The 21,431-nt window shown below is 35.8% G+C and overlaps 1 protein-coding gene and 1 long non-coding RNA gene across 7 annotated transcripts in view; one reads left to right on the forward strand and one right to left on the reverse strand.

Annotated features, from left to right (window-relative positions):
* The window catches only part of LOC149490773 (uncharacterized), an 819,148-nt gene that overhangs the window by 492,655 nt on the left and 305,062 nt on the right, over positions 1 to 21,431 (reverse strand). The window lies entirely within an intron of this gene.
* Positions 1 to 21,431, forward strand: part of LOC149490796 (pseudouridylate synthase RPUSD2-like) — a 376,734-nt gene that overhangs the window by 252,190 nt on the left and 103,113 nt on the right. Inside the window, exon 2 of one of the 6 annotated variants that reach the window (XM_089709014.1) lies at positions 14,562 to 14,607. The exons of the other annotated variants lie outside the window; for them this stretch is intronic. The gene's annotated coding sequence lies outside the window, so the exon portion shown is untranslated. The remainder of the gene's footprint in view (positions 1 to 14,561; positions 14,608 to 21,431) is intronic. 6 annotated transcript variants of the gene reach the window in all.

The raw sequence follows: 21,431 nt of genomic DNA on the forward strand, positions 1-21,431 counted from the left end.
CGGACGTCACTTTCACTATTTTATGAGACGCCGGTACAAGGTTAAGATATGTTTTTTAAGTTGAGGTATTCAAGACGCGGCACGGATGGTTCACGTATGAATTTTTTGTTTTTACTACTGAAGTAACTAGGTAGGTAGGTACTATTTTTTTATGTAAACTGTATGATTTGTTTTGCATAAGGATGTTAATCTCTTGTAAAAAATGTGGTTTATATAAAAAAGGCGAAGAAAAACACACGCAAACCAATTTGAATTCAATTAGACAGTCAGAAGGTCATCTAGTTGCTCTTCAAATGTTAATTTTTAATCCTATTTTTTATACTTATAAATTTTTTGGTCTTCGTGTTTTTTTTTAATTATTCATGCATCGACATAAATCACTTATTATTTGTTAAACCAGCCAACCAAAAGCGGAAAACTACTTAAAAAAAGCAAATTAAATTATTTGCGTATAATTTTACAATAATTTGTGTATATTTAATTAAGTGTTGATAATGAATTAATAACCCATTACTATTCATATTTCTTCATTATTTTAGGGGTCAAGTTGAATCGTAAAGGTCAGATAAAATCTTTAACATTAAACTCGGTTGGTGGTGCAACTTGTTCCTATAATATCCTTGAAATCTGTGTTTACTTGGAAAGTATGTCAATTGTACATTTAACATCATATTACAAACTAGTGGTCCGCCCCGGCTTTGCTCGTGGTACATGGTATATACCTATAGCACTCAAGGATCATGTACATATCCAACGGTGAAATAATTTTTGAAATCGGTCCAGCAGTTCCTGACATTAGCACGTTCCAACATACTTTTCAGCTTTGTTTTAAAACGACAATAAAATTGATAAACACAATTGAACATCTTCTCTTTAGTATAGTGGTTAAGAAGTGGTACTTGTTACGAAGTGGTCCTTAATTCGATTCCGGTAGAGATAATAAAATCGCAGCCGCGTAGCGTATGAATTAGCTATTTAAAAATCTTATGTTTATTATCCTTCTATCGCTTTGTTTCTCTATTTTTTCTTAAAAACAATAATTTAAGTATTTAATTTTTACCACCAGGCATTAATACTTCTATATTAAGCGTCTTAATAACTCAGGCCCCGGAATCACAGACACAATAGAAAATCTATTGTGTCGTGGCCCGATCGGGCCGTTCGGGGCTCAATGGGTTAAAATGTAACTGCCTTATTAATAATGTTCATTAAAGTTATATTTATACCATAAAATAAACGCAATACGATCGAAACGAAGCCTTAAGTATTTATTTTTATGCAGCGAATAACACCAGTAATTTATTAGATTCATCCTCATTAGGTATTTACATAAATTAAAAGAAAAAAAGGTAAGCTTTATTGAAAAGCAACCGGATACGAAAACAAGTATTGGTCGAGACTCGAGCGCCATCTATTTTAATCGTTTCATTATAATGCTAATTTTATATTTCATTTGCATTTAGTAGCTTTCCGCCCGCGGCTTCGCTTGTGTGCACTTGACGATAGGACAACAGATGTTACACGGAAAAAATGATTTTGCTATGTCGTTGGTGAACCGAATTTTTTTTAATACTAACGAAATTCTTTATTTGCTTTACTAGTTCCCCTTTTTTAATTTTTGTTCAAAAAGAAATGACGCAGATATATCCGGACAAAATTAACTCTAATCAAAGATAGTGTTAATTATTTGTAGCACTAACAGAGAATAAAAAGATAAAAATCTACTATCAAAGCTAAACCTTTGACATTATCGACGTTAAAATTAAAAAATGCCAAGCTTTTACAATATTGGCGCATTTTTATGATAAGAGTTATAAATTTTTATTCGTAGAACTATTACACTAGAGAATATTAAAAAATGTTGGCTGACTACACGAGCGTTAAAAAGTTTGTATTTTTTTTTTATAAAAGATTGTGACATTTTAGTTTAAAAACGACTACTATTTTTTCAGCACGCAATTTTATTAGCGTGCTAGCTCTTGTGATAAAATATATTATGTATTATAACTCAATTAAAATTAGAGTCTGTAATGTCAAAATAAGGTCTCTTATGAACAGATATATTATGTAATACGTATTATAAAACATGGGGTGGGAAGCTGAGATCTGCTGTGTTAGTAGTGGAACACGAGTTAGAGTAGAGTCTCAGCCAGTCCGAGTCATCCGCGTCCCCGTCGACCACCCTGGGAACTGCTACAGCCGCGCCGCCGCGCGACCACTACCTTGAGTTGTAGTTGCTAAGGGATGCAGGGCACCGGGCGATGTTCTGCGCCTTAAAAACAGAACCATGCACCAAAGGGAGGAAACCCGAAAGAAACCGAGTCAGTCTGCAGGCTCCAAGGTGGCAGCCCCACCAGCAGTCTAGGACACAGTGGGCTAATCACCTGCTTGTCCGAATCAAACGATTTATGAAACGAATACAGTGCAAAACCGGACCGATCTTTTACCGACGACTTTTGGCATGAAAAAACGGACACGAATTGCTTATTGGAATGTAAGAACTATCTATGACGACAGCAGACTGGCACAGGCTGAGAACGAAATGCTAAGATACAACCTGCAAATACTCGGCCTTAGTGAGGTGCGCAGAAACGGTTTCGGAGAAATGAGAACATCTCAGGGACTGACTCTTCTCTACTCTGGCAAGGAAGACGTAGACGACTCTCGCGAATACGGTGTAGGATTTCTCCTCACTGAGGCGGCAAAAAGAAGCTTGCTGGATTGGAGACCTGTCTCTGAAAGAATCATCACCGCTCGTTTTAACTCTAGAGTTCGGAAGATTACAATAGTTCAATGCTATGCCCCGACCAATGTCGCAGCAGAGGAATATAAAGACGATTTCTATAGCACCCTCCATAAGACCTTAAGAAAAATACGAAAGCAGGACATAGTAATCGTAATGGGTGACCTAAATGCTAAAGTGGGCAGCCACAACTTAAATTGTGAAAAACACATGGGCAAGCACGGTCTTGGTACCCGAAACGACAACGGGGAAAGATTTGTCGAATTCTGCCAAAACCACGACCTTGTCATAGGTGGCACCCTCCTTCCGCATAAAGATGTTCACAAATACTCTTGGGTATCCCCTGACGGAACTACGCGAAACCAGATCGACCATCTCGCGATAAGCCGCACATGGCGCTCCTCTCTCTTAGACGTCCGAAATAGACGTGGTGCTGATATCGACAGCGATCACCTGCTGATGATAGCTGAAGTTAGACTGAAGGTAGCCTCCGTGAAACGATCATCTAATGCTAGCAAGTTGGGACGGAGGTACGATGTGAGCAAATTGAGGGAACCCGAGGTCCGTCGCAAGTTTGCACTAGAACTACGCAACCGCTTTTCTGGACTTACACTTGATGCAAACAATATTGACGAAGCGTGGAACCACATCAAGACGGCATACCAAACAACAAGCTCAGCTGTCTTAGGTCAACGAACAAAAAAGCGCGATGAATGGATTTCTCGCGATACATGGGATCTAATTAAAGCCCGGCGAGAACTGCACCTGAAAATCCTAGCATCATGCGATGACAATGAACGGGCTTCCCTCAGAGACAATTACCGGCAACTTCGGAGAAGTATCTATCGGAGTACCCGAAGCGATAGAAGGAACTGGGCGAACGACATAGCCAAACAAGCACAACTAGCCGCTGATTCTGGTAACCTGAGGGAACTATACTGTGCCACGAAAACACTTTCTGGCAAGCACGGCACGAGAAAAAGAGCACTTCGTGATAAGGACGGTCAACTGATAACAACCTCTGAAGGCCAACTGGCCCGCTGGCGAGAACACTTCAAGGATGTATTCCACAATCCATCAAACGACTGTTTTCAAGACCCGCCACGTACAACTATGGCGTCCCAACTCCTGGATATTGACACGGCTAGTCCATCGAAAGAAGAAGTGAAGAAGGCTATTCTCTCCCTAAAGGACAGCAAAGCTCCAGGAATCGATCTCCTTAGCGCGGAAATGTTAAAGGCTGATATTGAAGTCTCTGTACAGGTGCTTACGCCTCTGTTGGAGAGAATTTGGGCTTCCGAAGAACTGCCTGAGGATTGGAATAAGGGTCTTCTGATTACTGTCCCGAAGAAAGGGGACCTCAGTCTATGTAACAATTGGAGGGGTATCACTTTGCTTTCTACACCATCTAAGGTTCTTACCAGGATATTACTTAATAGATTGATCAAAGCTGTAGAACCTATCCTGCGAAGAGAACAGGCTGGATTTCGCCCTAACCGCTCATGTACGGACCAGATCAACACTTTAAGAATCATACTGGAGGAAGCATCAGAATGGCAACGTGATATTTATCTCACATTCGTCGATTTCGAAAAGGCTTTCGACACAGTTAAATGGTCCAGCATCTGGTGCCGACTCAGCGAAATAGGCGTCCCAGATAAAATAATAAACTTGGTGAGAGCTATCTACAAGCGTTACGTATGTAAGGTCACACATGACGGACTTATCTCGGATGACATTGGTGTGAGTGCAGGTGTGAGACAGGGCTGTTTGCTATCTCCCTTGCTTTTCCTGGTGGTACTAGATGGCATAATGCATAAAGTCAACGAAGGTAAGCGACGCGGTATAGAGTGGGGGTTGACCGACCAGTTGGATGACCTAGACTACGCTGATGACCTGTGTCTGCTCAGTCACAAACACGTTGACATGCAGTCCAAGCTCGATGACCTTCAACGTGAAGCTGCTGTTTGTGGACTAAAAATTAACACCCAAAAGACCCAGGAAATGCGCACTGAGGGGAGAAATCCACAACCACTGACTTTAGGCCCACAACAAATAAAGCGTGTCCAGCAGTTTACGTACCTCGGCAGTATAGTGTCTAATTCCGGTGGAACCGAAGAGGACATCACTTCGAGAATCGCCAAAGCAAGGGCAACCTTCGCGCAGCTACGACCCATATGGCAATCGGAGAAGCTAGGGCGTGGAGTGAAATTTAAAATATTTCGCTCCAACGTAAAGAGTGTCCTTTTATATGGGAGTGAAACGTGGAGGGTGACCAAAGACATCACGCATAGACTTCAGGTCTTCGTCAACCGATGCCTCCGCCAAATACTGCGAATCCACTGGCCAGACAGGATTTCCAACGACAATCTATTGGAACGCTGCCACGAAACTCCTATATCCCGTCAAATCTTACGTCGAAAATGGACTTGGATCGGCCACACCCTCAGAAGGAATACCTCACATATACCTAGGCAAGCCCTGGAATGGACTCCGCAAGGAAAAAGGAAGCGTGGCCGTCCTAGGCAATCCTGGCGACGATCGGTGGCGGCGGAGGCTAGGGCGATTGGGTTGACGTGGCAGGAGGTGAAGAGCGTAGCCCAAGACAGAACGCAATGGCGGCGCACTGTGGACGCCCTCTGCCCCACATAGGGGCCACAGGACACTAAGTCAAGTCAAGTAAGTCATTATAAAACCTGTATATAGTTATAGTTATATATTCTTTATTGCACACAATTTTTAATTTTACAATACCAGGATATCAGAAGCAATTGGCGTCTTGTTTTATAGTTGTTTATAGTCACTTCGTGTTTTTGTAAGCTTTTGACGTTTTTGTAAGTTAAATATATTCTTATCACAGTAGCGACTTATCCAACAAATTAAATATCGTTGAAATCCGTTGAGCTATTCTAGGACCTTTGGACCAACTTTGTTACAAGTTTCCGTGTCGAAAAGTGAAAACTATGTTTTTAAATTATTCTACTATATAATCACTTACTGTTTGAAAAGCAACCCCAGATCTTAATCACTCTCAATAAGGTCGGTATTCCCATGAACTTGCACTTAACGAAAATTATTTCAATATTACTCTTGACTTAACATTTTGCGTCATTAACAAATTAAGTTTGCTCAGCGCTGAAGCGGTCTAGACCCTCTGTAAATAACTCTGTTGAATTAGTAGATTCACTTTAAATTGTCGTATTATCCTAAATAATGTGTACTCATCTTGAAGTTTTGTGCAAAATAAACCAGCTTTTGAGTGAATTTCTTTGTATAGTACCTATGTAGAAAAATATAAATTTTTTGTCTGTTTGCTTGTGTTGTTAACAGCTAGTGTCTGAAACGGTTGGGTCAAGACTCAAGGATGCACAGTTACAAGAATGTAGCATACGGGCTCCAAGAATTCAGATATGATTCATTTAAAAAATTTCATAAATTTAAAACTCTTAATGTAGAGCTATTGTTTAATATTTTAAATAATTGTACATAATATATTTTTTATTTGTTTTTATATTGAAATCAACGTCCTGAAATATATTATAATTTATAAGTGATTTAAATCTAAGTCCCACACATGACACAAGCGAAGCCAAGTCCTACACCAGGTACTACTACTAAAAACTGTAAAATAATCATATTTAAAGAAGCTGTAATTCTAAAAATTACGTGACATCGTACAATCGATGTTTTTATCTTATTGTTTTACATAACTATCGACTGCTTTAATTGGTGTGACCTCAATATTGTACCTTATTCAAACCGGCTTGAATATTTTGCGTTATTGTTATTAATTTTATCATTAAATGGGATAGCCTTGGATAGGGAGTTGTGTGTCTGTGTATATGTAGAGAATATAATATGTATGTCAGTGAATGTATGAGTATATGTAAATCTGTGCATATTTTAGATTTAAGCAATATTATAGTGAGTTTAATGATTTAAGCAAAGACGCCATTTTAGTAAAAGGTTAAAACAAGTGTTTAAATGTATAAAGTATGAAAGGTTATAAAGAGGTTTTATACAAATAAGTTGGTATTTTATTAACCTACGTAAATCCTACCTAAATTCAAACAAAACTAATTTTAAAGAATTTTTTTTTGCATTTACAAAAACATATAAAGAAAAAATGAACTAGCTAGATTAGTATTACTGTAAATGCTCAATTCACAAAGAACAAACACCAAAAACAATACATAAATCAGTTCCCAGATTGCATTCGCAATATAATTGATCGGCAAACATCTAAACATCTACTCCATCGCAATGATGAGATGTCTGACGTCACAGCATTGTTTACATTGGCGAGATGCACCGAATAGGCAAATGGTTTAGGATTTGGGATTTATTTTGGTTTCAGATCATAGTATGAGTTTAGTTAGAGACTCATATCCTGTACTCTCTAGGACTATAATCCTATGTTCATAGCGAATGTTATCCGTCTACACGTTTGTATAGAATGGTTTCCCTAACTCCCTAAGAAAGCATTATTTTCACTCATGTATTTATAAGCTACATAAAATGTTGCCAATTTAAAATCTTATTAATATTTGTTCGTATCATTGCGAAACAGAAAATATTTCGATGTCTTGGAATTTTTATAGACATATGTTTTGTTGTGGATTTTACATGCTTGGTATGATAAAAAAATATTTGATTAATAAAAAAATCTGTGGCTTCGCAATAACCAAAATTGCTAATTCTTTTAAGTAATAGCGTACTCTTGCCCCTAACAAAACAGAAACTTATTACGCCTCGCGATAGTCCTAAATCCGAACAAAATACGACAAGAAATAAAAGGAGCAGATAAAAATTCCATTTACCCGTTTACGTGCCACCAAAACGAATGTTTTGTATCGCAAAATATTTAAAGCCCTTTCTCGTATCTCAAGGAAGCCGACCTCTAAAATCGAGTTACATTTTGTTACAGCATACGAGACCATATCGTAAAAGTTCGTATGAATGTATTGATATCCAGCCACTCGGCCGTGTTATTAGCCGGCCGAATTGTGTATATAGTTAAATGTATATGTGCAGAACACTCAGTGCACTTTCATTTTGGCAGGGTAATACTTTTTAATCTCTTTGTGACTGCACGAAGTTTCGTGGGTCGTTTTTTCGTTTCGTGATTTCGTTAATTGGGCACAATATTTATCTTATGTCTTCGATTTGAACTTGGAAATTGTTGCAACGTCGATTGCGTTTTTTTTTTTACTTCGTTAAAACTTAAAAGTAACAGCAGTAAATTATTGATAAATATTTCTGGGTATTTTTATGAGAGTATTTTTTCAAACGCAAAATCATTTTTATATTTCGATAAAATGTTAAAAGTTTAATGGACATCTTTATCATAATTTATTTACGTGTATAAATTTTGTAAAAATATATATTTTTTTATTTTTAAAAGAACATTTATTTATTAATCAAAGTCAATAGACAAAAAATATATATTATTACATACAAAAAATCGAAAAAACAAGTTTTTTTCTGCCTTTTTCATCGAAGTACATCGTGCACGTTCGCGCAAAAGTATTTCGCGCCTTAAATAAATTTGGCGAATGTTCTGGTCGGTTAATGAGCCAATTGTGGTTTATTTTGGCCCAGACACCATGTGATGGGTGATTACACGTTAAGATGTATGGCGGTGATTAAGGTGCCATCGTATCGGTGTAAATTAAAAGTAAAGCTTATATTTTTTGGACTTTTTTTTGTTTTGTATGAAATACCAACTTCAGGTAGATAGATAATATGTAAATACAATATTGTATATAATTTTGCGATATTTCATTTCATTATTTTATAATATTATGTTGTGTAGAAATTGAAATATACCATGATAAATGGCTATACAAAAACGACCTTATCTATCCCAGTGATCTGTGCCAAGTGACCATAAGGTATTATAAATATATTTAAACAATAATTAAGAGAGCAAACGGCCCAAAAAGGAATTTGTTAAAAATGTAAACAAAAAAATGAATATTGTACTCATAATTAAACCTTACGGTCTACCAACCTTATTCATATAGAAATAACCTGCCTTAGCAACTGGACCTTACAAGGAATGTTCCGTAAATAATTGGGGAGTAGGTGTCAATGAAATGTGAGAAACCCTTTGAGGGTAATAAATCAAGATTATGTGGTAATTTGGGATAAATCCTTGAAATACATAATTAAACATTAATTCAGTAGTGATTTATAGTTCGGTAATTAATATTGATATACGCAAATTACAATGTTAAATTATTTTTAATAAAATAGTGAAAAATACGGATCATGAGACTGGTCTAAAGACTGGTCTGGTCTTATTGAAATAATGTTAATTACACTAGTTATTGATTTTTTTTAACTTAACATTTTTCAAATATTTATAAAAACTACATTTTATTATTTAAGAATTAAAATAATACATTATAACGTTTTTGTTTTATGAGATACTAGCGACCCGCCCCGGCTTCGCACGGGTGCAATGCTGATACTAAATAGTAAATACACTACAGAAAAACTGTGAACGTTGTATATAAAAACATAGCGGCCCGCTCCAGCTTCGCACGGGTATAAAATAGATAGCCGGGCGGCCGGCCGGTACCGCCGCAAACGCTACGTCCCGCAATTTTTAAATCTGTAATATCTTCGAAAATATTCACTTAAATCATTCGGTGTAAAGGGCCATATAGATCTATATTAAATGAACAATGTATTCAAGGTATTTAATTGGTTAAAGATTAATGCTGTATTGGTTAAAATCGCTTCGAAAATTAACCATTAATTGTCGTAAAAAGTAATTGACAAAAAAAAGTTATTGTGGGTTATCCATAAGAGATAGACATATACCATCGCGGACTTTTCTGTAGACCTTTTCAATGTGTATAATACTTAGTACATTATTTTGATAAAACTCGTAGGGTGCAGCCTGCGTTTGCAATGTAAGCGGAAAAAATGTAATTTTTTACGACATCACAATAGAAACCTCAAACATAACAGTACTTCTCCACTATTTAATGGATGTTATTATACATATAAACCTTCCTCTTGAATCACTCTATCTATTAAAAAAAACCGCATCAGAATCCGTTGCGTAGTTTCAAAGATTTAAGCGTACAAAGGGACATAGGGACATAGGGACATAGGGACAGGGAAAGCGACTTTGTTTTATACTATGTAGTGATACATTGAGAAAACTATCTTCAAACATAAGCCAAACCGCGTACCAAAGCTACTATCAAAGCAAATATATTTCCATTAACAACATTCATTAACTATATTAAACGCGTGTTTGTACAGACACTGTTACACTATATTAGTTGTAATAATTTATCATATTATATGCGTAACGAAAGACAAACATAAACCAGATAGATTTTAGCTAAAGATACCACATATTGGTACAGCATGGCCCATTCAATTCTCCAATGTCTACACGCTCTACAGGGTGTTCATAAAATTGAATCTTTTATAGCCGGTGTTTGTGTGGGAAAATTTATATTACGGCGCCGTGTATTTTCGACGTCGGAAGGTGTTATTACAAGAGTTTATTGGGGTATTTGTTTTCGTTAAGCCGATTGGCTGTCATCGTTTTAGTGTAACGCAATATTAATAAAGTCTAAGAAGTAATAATGTGTTTGTTTTGCGGTTTGTAAATTAAAATGTCTGATAAAACTAAAACTTCTATTGAATGTATTATGTAAGTAATACAAATTCAATAATTCTTTCAATATACTTACTTGTAACTCAAGACTCATTAATAAATTTTACTTTTTAACGAATTCATTTAAAAATGTAGTTAATTAAAGAGTCACTCATTGATAAAATAGAAAGCACAAAACCTTATTTTAATACCATTCCATTCCAAACAGCCTGTATAAGGGGAGTAGATACAAATAGTAACTCGATGAGTTTGATCGCTTCGATTTAGGCGGATTCGAAATTAGCGTCAACCGGGATGGTAATTTGGTTGTCAGACCTCAATAACTGTCGAACTATCGAGAAGTTACAATCGAATTTTGTAGTGTACAGCTCGCGTAACGTTTGACGTGAACCGGTATTTAGGAGCATCCTGTATTTAGTAGTTCTTTTTATTACTTAGGTGAATACTAAATTATATCTTTGCTTTTTAGGATAATCGGAAATTTTTCATTCATTTTTGGATTTGTTTCTAAAACTTTTATATGGATGGTTTAAGACTTATGTGGTCATAAATTCCCTAACGTCTCTATATTGAATGTTTTTATTTAACCTATATTTTAGCAGAGAGTCTCGCAGCAGGCATGATTATTTCCACATTATTTTCAATTTTAAAACTTCAATAAATATTTCTTCAAAAATAAGACCCATAAAATGCATTTTAACCCACAAATTTACGACCATATCTACACGTTCCTATGTCTACAATCCCCATATTACATACATACTAAGACACGTATGACTAAGGCCTTGTAAATCAAAATCCGTGCCTTCGCATGTGTGTTCAATAAACATATCAACAATGTTTGCGTCAGAGCCTCGCAGGCTGTATAAGATTGTTGGTTTTAGCTAAAATTCGCCTAATTGAAGCTATGTGTATTTATGTACTTAATATTAATATATGCTAATAAACAAGTGTGTGAAATCGAGTGGAATTTTAGCAAATTTGTATTATAATTATTAGTATTATAAATGCTTCATAAAATTATTAAATTAATTTAGAATTTTCAAAAATGATTGTTTTTATAATCTTTTGAACAAATATGTATATTAAATGAATTTAAAGAAGCACCTTTTGTTTTTCTAGGTCAAATGGACGAACAAATTTTTTTATTGTTGTCAGCACCAAGTTTTTAGAATTAAATTATTTTGCGTGACAACACTTCGCTCTTAAAGCGAGCTTAAGAAAAAATATTTTCTTAAATCACTCCTTGGCAACACAATATTCGTTTATCTCTTTCGCTCTAAAATAATTTAACGTAAGATAGAAAGAAACAAAAACATATTGTTATGTGAAAAAAGTTATATAGCATAGAAAGAAACAAAGGCATATCAGTGAAAATAATGTTTGTAAAGACAGAAAAATAATTAATAAAGACAACATTTCTGACATTTTGATTTAAAACAACAATTTCTATCTAGATTTTAATATATTTCTAGCTCAGAGATAATTCGGCTTGTGACACCACATTTAAAACACTAGAATTTCTGTCAAAGTTTTTAAAGAATAATAGATTTCTTTGTAAATATCGTTCACCGTACGGTTGTGTCTTGGCAGTGGTAAGGCCAGTCAAATAGCCAACTGGGTCACGTGTAGAACAATATTAGTTATGACAGCATTATAACAAAACAGTTTTTTTACTTTACATTAAGTATTGAAAAATCTTGGGTACTACAGTGTTCATACATACCTTTATACAGTTTTATAACATGAAAACTCAAACTCAAACATTTATTTATTCAATTAGACTTCTTCTAGAAGCACTTTGGAATCGTCATAACATAAATTTAACATTTACCACCTATTCGGAAAGCAGTATCTATGGAGAAGAAGGATTACAATAATCGACTTCCAAATGAGCAGCAGAAAAAAAATGTTTCGCAATAAGTTTGCTGATTCATGCTTTTCTACTAGGTATTATTAAAAAAGGAATAATAACAAAAAACACAGATAATTCAACGAAATAAAATCTCAATAATATAGGAAATAGGTCTACATGCACATTACACACAACGTTTATCCCAAAATACAAACAGCATAAACACTATTATTTCGCTCAATCTTCAGCTGTTTACAAAGTCGATAGTACACACACATAAGTGTCGTTTAACAAAGCAGTACGTTATTATTAAGATGGATCCTCTAACAAATTGATTTATCTCGTGGTCTAATGAATTTCATTGGAGAGACGCCAGCAATTCTGTATGCCATATAAAGGCCTTAAGCGTATGAAAAAAATATTATCCCAATGTATATTGTATGTATATTGGGGACCATTTATTTACTGCCCTTGTAATGGTAAGGATTAAAAAATATTTTTTCACTGTAGCAGTATTTTATTAATTTATTGATTCAACATTAAAAAACGGCGAGCGTTTGTTCTTGAAAAGAGATAGCCAAACATTATTTTTATGCATTTATTACGTCGCAAAGGAGCATTCGTTCTGATAACTATAGCTCACAGCTTTACTCGCATTATAACCTGATCTTAGAAAAAAGTTTTGCTAATCAAGGTACACTTTATACATGCAAAACTCTGTTGCCAAATTACAAACAGATCCGATCAGCTGATTTAACCGGAAATTTTAAACATCTATCTACCCCTGATTATATTATGTTTATAACTAGCTTACCGCCCGCGGCTTCGCCCGCTTTGTCTAAAACCTAATAAATTATATACTAAAACCTTCCTCTTGAATCACTCTATCTATTAAAAAAAACCGCATCAAAATCCGTTACGTAGTTTTAAAGATTTAAGCATACAAAGGGACATAGGGACAGGACTTTGTTTTATACTACCTCTATGTAGTGATATCAGTAGGATAGAATAGGACATCGGATTAGTAGGATAGAACAACTACGCCATAGACGAACTAGGTAAACAAAGTTGTACTACATTGTACTCGTAAATACATACAAACCAAACACTCCAAGGATCAAACCGTCTTGTTCGCAGAAGCGTTAATTATCAATTTCAAGAAGCCAAGTGTCAGCGTGGCCTTGCTGAACCTGTTTCTTGGTCGTGTTGTAACGAAACATCATTACGCTATAGTATCTCGAATTTAATAACTATTGTAAGGATTGAATAATCTCATTTTGCTAAGGGTTTTATGAGTGTGGGTTGAAAGGACGCCAATATTTGCAGCTTTCTGTCTGATTGACAGAAACATGCATGTCTTTTATGACCAAAACGTGTTGGTCGCTCTTTGCGTACTTCTTGTAATGGAATAGATAGTCCTTTAGTTATTTGATTTATATGGTATTTATAGAAATACTTTTTGCTTTGGAAATGAAAAGTATATTGCTCGAGACTATTTGGTTTTATTGTAACGACGTGGTGTGAAAGTAATAGTAAATAATTAAATTCGGCATAAATTGAGTATAATTTTCTATGAGCCTCGCATCAAGGCTTATTAATATGCGTAGTAAATCTTTATATATAAATCTCGTGTCACAATGTTTGTCCTCAATGGACTCCTAAACCACTTAACCGATTATAATAAATTACGCACACCATGTGCAGTTCGATCCAACTTGAGAGATATCAGATAGGATAGTTTAAACATGTAGGTACCACGGGCGAAGCCGGGGCGGACCGCTAGTAGTATAAAAGAACTATTTTAAAAATCTTATAAATATAATCGGTCCCTTAGTACGCAACGGTTAACGACTTGTAAATAAATATATAAATAAAATAGTATGGGAATTGTTTGTCTGTCCAGCCGGTAGCGTGAGATCGGAGTTTTTTCATAAATTTCTAGGATATTCCATCTCTGATAGTCGCCATCTATATAAGGCATAAGTGCTTTGTCAACTATTTTTGTTTTTGTCCCCTCTCAACTATGTAGTTTTAATAATATAATTATTTGTGATGTTATTATATGTTTTGCTACTCCTCTATAAGTGTTTTATCATGTGTTTTTTTTTTACTATAGTCTGTCAACAGTGGAATTTTTTATAGATTTATTGCGAAAATATTTTCTGTAATTATTATTTTCACTTCAATGAAGCAATTTGTCTCGTTCGTTATATAAAATATCTGTAGGTTCATTGAAATGGCTAGATATAATGGATTTGGAACGCTAACAAAATACCTATCAATTACAAAAATAATTATATTTATGTTCTTTTTTACAGGTAAGTGTTGCTAATTGATGAAAGCTGCTCGGATTCTCCTGAAGTAGTAAGTAATAGTCTTATGTATAAGAAAATAATTTGTATATAAGATTTTATGTATAAAATTCTAGATCGGCTAACAGTGGCTAAACACTGATATACACATGCGTTCCTGAAATTTTCTATGTTATACTAGCTGGAGCTATTGTATAGCTATTAGGTATTTTCCTTTTCTTACGCGAGTATTATAAATTTAGAAATTAAAGAATTTAAAGCATTTTAAACGCGTTTTATTCCTTATATTATTAACAAGACACCGAATATTTTACAGCGAGCGTGGTCACGGATAGTCCCCGTTAAAACCCGATACACACACTCACTAAAAAGTATTTAATTTCTAGCTGAAACTACTTTTGCATAAAAGATTAACATACATCAATGCCTCGATTCCCATCATTCACGTTTATAATCACAAGGAAAGGATAGAATAAATACAATAATAAGTGGTCGTTGAATCCTATATAATTATCCGACTAATTGCAGCGATTTTAATTACGCTGTAAGTTACAAATTGTAATACCGACCACTTAGATAATCCTTGTTCCCTTAGTGGACGTAATTGGAGATATAAATCAAACTGACTACTGAGGGAACGCTTCCTGTATCAATTGTGATTGGAAGAAAGGAAAATATATGAAGACTTAAATAGTAGTGTAAATATATTGTAGCTTTACGGCCGTGGCTTCTCCCACTTTGTTTATCAATAGGTACTAATATTATAAAGCTGAAGACTTTGTTTGAACGCGCTTATCTCAGGAACTTCTGGTCTGAATTGAAAAATATTTCGGTGTTAGATAGCCCATTCATCGAGGAAGGCTATAGGCTATATATCATCACGCTAAGACCAACAGGAGCGGAGGCACGAGGGTGAAACCGCGGAGCGCAGCTAGTAATCGAATACATTAAATAATTTGGAAAATCCAAAAGTGCACGCCTCATAATTTTTTTAAAATAAATATTTATTAATTATTATTTTTGTTTATTTAATAACAATTAAACCACATCGAATCAGACCCTGAAAAATGAAAGGGTTCTATTCCTGAGCATACTCAAGCGTAAGAGAAAAAAAAAGACTCAATTAGTAAAGTATTTCGGTCGCTATCGTGTTAACAAGAAAAAGGATCCGCACATACAGACACACGGACGTCCACGACAGAACTTTTTTAAACTGTTTTTTAACTAGTTTAAATAACAAAAATGACATCAAAAATATCATGAACGTTAAAAATAGTGTTTTTTCTTAATATGTGTGTGTATGTATTATCTTACAAGTGCAATGTATGATACATAAAGACATTTTAAGTTTGAAAAATCAGATGTTTTGCGCGAAGTGACAGTAGTACCCACCTCAACGCTTCGCTTATGAGGCGTGCAATACTAGGACATTCCTCTTGAATCACTCTCTCTATTAAAAAAGCTACATAAAAATCTGTTGCGTAATTTTAAAGATCCAAGCATACTTATATTATTATGTATGTACTTTACGATTCAAGCTCTTCTTAAAGAAGTCTAATTGAATAAATAGATGCCAATGTGTGTGTGTGTGTGTGTCTTGTCCTATGCATCCGGTCATTTCACACCTGCTTTACTATCTGATTTATTAGAGTAAGTTGTTTATCAGCTTTTTAGAGGCTACCAGTTTTGTATTTTTAGCCTTTTTTACCCGACTACGGCAAAGCAAAAGGAGGGTTATGATTTTGACAGGCTATGTATGTATGTATGTATGTATGTATATATGTATGTATGTATGTATGTATGTATGTATGTATGTTCATCTGTTCCCTCGTAACTTCTAAACTACTTATCAGAATTCGACAAATGACATATCATTAGAAGCGTCTTAATTGTCCGCTGGTTATAGGCTATATGGGGTTTCACAAAATCTAATGTGGCGCCCTCTAGCGGACAAAATATACAGAGTAAAAAAATAAAGTTAAGATAAATATGCCGTGTTTGGTATCATTTGAAAGCTTTTTACTTGCACATTTTGAATATATATATATTACTAGCATTTGCTTGTGACTTTACCTGTATTCATGGGCTGATTGCATATAATTCACATCTTTTCGTTCATAGCTTCTTTATTAGTTCATCAATTTAACTTTTGTTTTATACTTTTTCAGCGTCGTTTTTTGTCGTAGTTGGGTTTTAGTTGTTTTACTTTTTATCTTGTTATCTCTACAGGGTTAAAATTCATATTCAATAAACCACTGTGCCAACCGCATATTGAAAATAGGTTCACCGCGTATTATGTATAAACACAGTTTACGAATATTTAAAATACGTATTCATTTTATTCGGTTGAATACACAGAAACTATCGTTCAATAGAACAACCTCTTTTTCAATACTCATTAAACAAAATCAATTGGATACTCAATTTAAAATAAAACGCGTTGGTTGATTTTTAATTAAGTGCCGACGAAATACAAACATCTTGGAATATTCGAGAAACTTAATAGTCTCTGAGAGGATTATTATCTAGAAGCTTCGTAACTAAATGCCGCAGATATTTTTTACTTTATTGAAAGACATTCTTTCATGATTTTTAAAGGATTTCTGCTAAAATTATTATTAGAGGTTACATGAAGGTTATTTTTGTATAAGAGTTATAAGATTATTAATATTCTGTATACTATTATTTGTCTGTAAAATAATCTTCTAGGAAAGTCGGGAAAGGCTTCTGTGCTAGAGTGACATTATAATTTATGTTTCCATCTCCAGAATTTTCAAATTCCAATTATTATTTTCCACTTACGATCTATTCTTAATTCGTCGCCCCTACATGGTAAAAGACGCGGTTTCGAAGAATCCCGCCTTCGGACGGGATTTAGTTCTGTTCTTAAAAAAAAAAGACGTGTGGCACTCGGGGACTGCCGCGGTAAAGCTATTGCATGCTATGCCTTCAAGCCACACCTCCGCGCCCGTCGGAGTGGGGAGCGTGAGGTTTTTCGTTACGCAATTTCTGGCTTCGGTCCCCGCGCTCAAGGCCCGCGATAGAAGCTATGCAATAGCTTAAAATCGATAATTTCCTTTATTTATTTTATAACAAAGACACAACCGACTAATTGATACAACTAAAATTGCATGAATGAGCGTACCATTACGGCCCTATCTTTTATAAGCCCTTTACAGCGCTAATGAATTCTTTTAAGATTACTACACTTGCCCGACCGCTGGGCGGATTATAGGCAATAAGTCGATTACCTGTGATGCCTAAGTGCCGCTAAGTAGATGAGTATCTAACTTATTATTTATACTTAATTAAGCTAAATAAGACTTGATGGTTCCCGTGCGCACAGAGGCGACTGTGTGTTTTAACCGGTTTTAAAGCAGGTTTTTTTATGTATTTTTTTTTCTTTATCAGTGAAATAAGATTATGATTGATTAACCGTTTGTGTCTGATTAGCGCAACAGTAGGATTGGGAATGTATAAGGTAATTGCGTAGAACATAGGTACATTCAATTATTAGTTCAATAAAAGTTGCAAAAACCTTTATTAAAAGATCAACAACAACATCTTATAATGTATATAAAATTCTCGTGTCACAATGTTAGTCTGCATACTCCTCCGAAACGGGTGGACCGATTCTCATGAAATTTTCTGTGCATATCGGGTAATTAGTCTGAGAATCGGCCAACATCTATTTTTCATATGTACCACGAGCGAAGCCGGAGCGGACCGCTAGTTATATTATAAACTTCTTTTCACATTCTCTCCTATCGTTTTATTAAAAGAAATTGAATGATCAATCTTGTAGCGAAATTTGGATTTATTACATACCCTACACATACCTTCGGGGAATACAGCCATGTTATGAAATGTTCACTTAATTCGAAAACGTAGGTATTATTAAACTTAATAAATCCTAGACCTACAAAGCTTATAACCTTGAAGTACCATGTCAAAGATGATTACTTACAAGCACAATCTCATGCGTCGTTTACGTTTTAACCATTTAACTCGTGACTACTTAACGCGGTTAAAAATTACCCAATTTTCAAGGTTTATCTCAGGATTTTAAAACGCTAAATTAATCACGTGATTCTGTTGCGACACTGTATACGTATACAGGGTGTCCCACTGTTGGTATACTAAGCTCAAAGGAGGTTATAGTTTTGCATACGCTGAGTTTGTAAAAAATACTTATAAAATTCCAGACGCATTTTTTTCTCAAATAGATGAATTCTTAAAACTCTATATGTGTACAGTGTACACCCATAAACAAGCAACCCCTCCAACTTTGCCACCAGCACGTGAGCTATCGTTTAAGATTACGTTTTCATAGACAAAATGCTCACATTAGTGAAGCGGTATATGCTGACTGCGCGAAACTAGAGAAGAAAACAAGGATTCTCAGGAAAAAAATAGCAAAATTTTTTTGACGTAATTGTGTTTAAGAATTTTTTACGTGATTAGTGCATGCAAAACTACAAGTCTCTTCGCGCTTAGTATACCAATAGTGGGACACCCTGTATATGATCATTAAGTTATTAAATAAATTCAAAAGGTTTATAGTTCATACGTTTTTTGTGTGTGTATAAACACACACAAAAATTTGATTTTCATAGAAGTAAAGGATATTCAATTATAATGATATAAGAAATTATTTTGATTAAGTTGATTACTTAAAAATTAAGAGCGGAAAAAGTTTACCGATGTGATAAATATTTGTATACGGAAAGCTCTTATATCTTCCAAAGTAATCGTTGTTAATTATTGTTAAAATACCCAAGAAATTTTCATTTTTTTCATATCATTAAAGCTTATAAAAAATAAAAGAACCGTCAAAGTGTCCACTTCACAAGCTTTTACCTTATATTTCTCGAAGCGGCCGCGGCGTTAAGTAGGTAATACACGATAGAATCTTATCGGATCTGAAAGTTTGCGACTAATCGCAGCTTTTTATTTGCGACGATAGTATAGAGGTTAATGCAGTAATGTGTCTCCACCTTTAGGCTGTGTTTCCACTAGAGATGTGCGAGGATGCCTTAACAAACTAAAAAAAAATATTAAAGTCTATATCTTCTGCTTGCGTTCTGACATCGCAAATTAAATTTAAATGTATCTCTTTCCAATCATCCATATCTATTTGGCGAACTTTTACATACAACAAACTCCGTCTATGTACTGGCTCGTACAGTACCTATGTCTCAAATCTGTCAATACATTCCTCGCACACATCCATCAATTGTGTCCATCGCATTGGCGAGGTAAAAGAAGCGATACTATTGGTTCTTTATAAACACATCCCTTGCTACGCATCCTCGCACATCTCTGGTGGAAACGCAGCCTTAGGAGCGGCGCGGCTTTTAATCAGTAGCGGTGATACTATTTTTTTTTACTTGTCGCTCCTGCTCTAGTTAAATGGTGATGAAAAGAAAATTCTATCTTTTTTACTTATAAAATAAAAAATCTGGAGTGTTTGTTTTAATTGAAATAATGTTTATGTGTAGAATACTTACTTACTTACTTAACTAGCTCTGCGACCCAAACAGAGTCTTGGCTTCCGACACAAGTTCACGCCACTTTCCTCGATCACGCGCAGTTTCTTGCCAATTGACGGCCTCCAGATTGCGTAGATCGGCTTCTGTTGCGTCGCTCCATCGATATCTGGGACGGCCCACGGGGCGTCGGCCAGTTGGAATGCCCAGATATGCCTTTTTCACGGCCCGATCATCCCCCATTCTTAAAACGTGACCGAGCCATCGGAGGCGTTGCGCCTTTGTCTGGCCAATGATGTTGGGCTCGGCCACAAGGTGTTGAATTTCCGCGTTTCTACGGATCCTGAAGCTACCATCTGGCTCTTTAACGGGACCCAGGATTTTGCGCAGAATCTTTCGTTCGGCGACGAGTAGCTTATTTTCCTCCTTTAGCGTCAGCGTCCAAGTCTCACAACCGTACATAAGAATAGGCCTAATTACTGTTTTGTAAATTCTTAGTTTGGTCTTTCTGCTCAGGAGCTTTGACACTAACACTTTGTGAAGGGCTGCGCTGCAACGTAAAGCACTCTGGATGCGGATATCTATTTCTTCCTGCCTCGTATTCGTGTCAGTGACAGTAGACCCTAAGTATTTAAACTTTGCAACGCCCTTATAAACTGTCTGTCCAACATGAAGATCTTCCCTCACTAGACGTGTGTTTTTGTACCGTTTCATGTGGAGGTATTCAGTTTTTTCATGGCTAATGTTAAGTCCCACTGTTTGAGCTGCTTCTTCCAGGGCCGCTGCAGCCAGCGCCAGCTCAGATTTGCTTTCTCCCAGAAGGGCCAGATCGTCCGCATACCCTATCACCCGGTGCCTCCCATTTAGCTGCAGTCCAAAGTCGACAGTTAAAACTCTTCTGAGGACGTATTCGAGCACTAAATTAAAAAGCATTGGCGACAGCGCATCGCCCTGTTTCAGTCCTGTTTTGACTACAAACTCCTCCGTGAGATCGTTACCCACCTTTACCCTCATTTTGCAATCCTTAGTGGCCACCTGAATCAGATCTACCAGTTTTTTGGGCACGTCAAAGTTTCTGAGTATGTTGTACAAGGCTTCTCTGTCGATGCTATCGTAGGCTTTTTTGAAGTCCACGAACAACGCATGAATCCCTTGAGCGTATTCCCAACGCTTTTCCATCAATTGTTTGAGAAGGAAAAGCTGGTCAATAGTGCTGCGGTTGCGCCGAAACCCACATTGATAATCGCCCACGATTTTTTCTGCATACACTTCCAGTCTTTTCTGCAGCACATACGAGAGAACTTTATACGCAGTAGGGAGCAGCGCTATTCCGCGATAGTTCGTGCACTTCTTTTTGCAGCCCTTCTTGTGGATTGGACAGATGATT

Source organism: Colias philodice, chromosome 2 (assembly GCF_061535455.1).
Source record: "Colias philodice isolate Cphi_HAF_F1 chromosome 2, ilColPhil1 Martin Lab GWU primary, whole genome shotgun sequence".
NCBI lineage: Eukaryota > Metazoa > Arthropoda > Insecta > Lepidoptera > Pieridae > Colias > Colias philodice.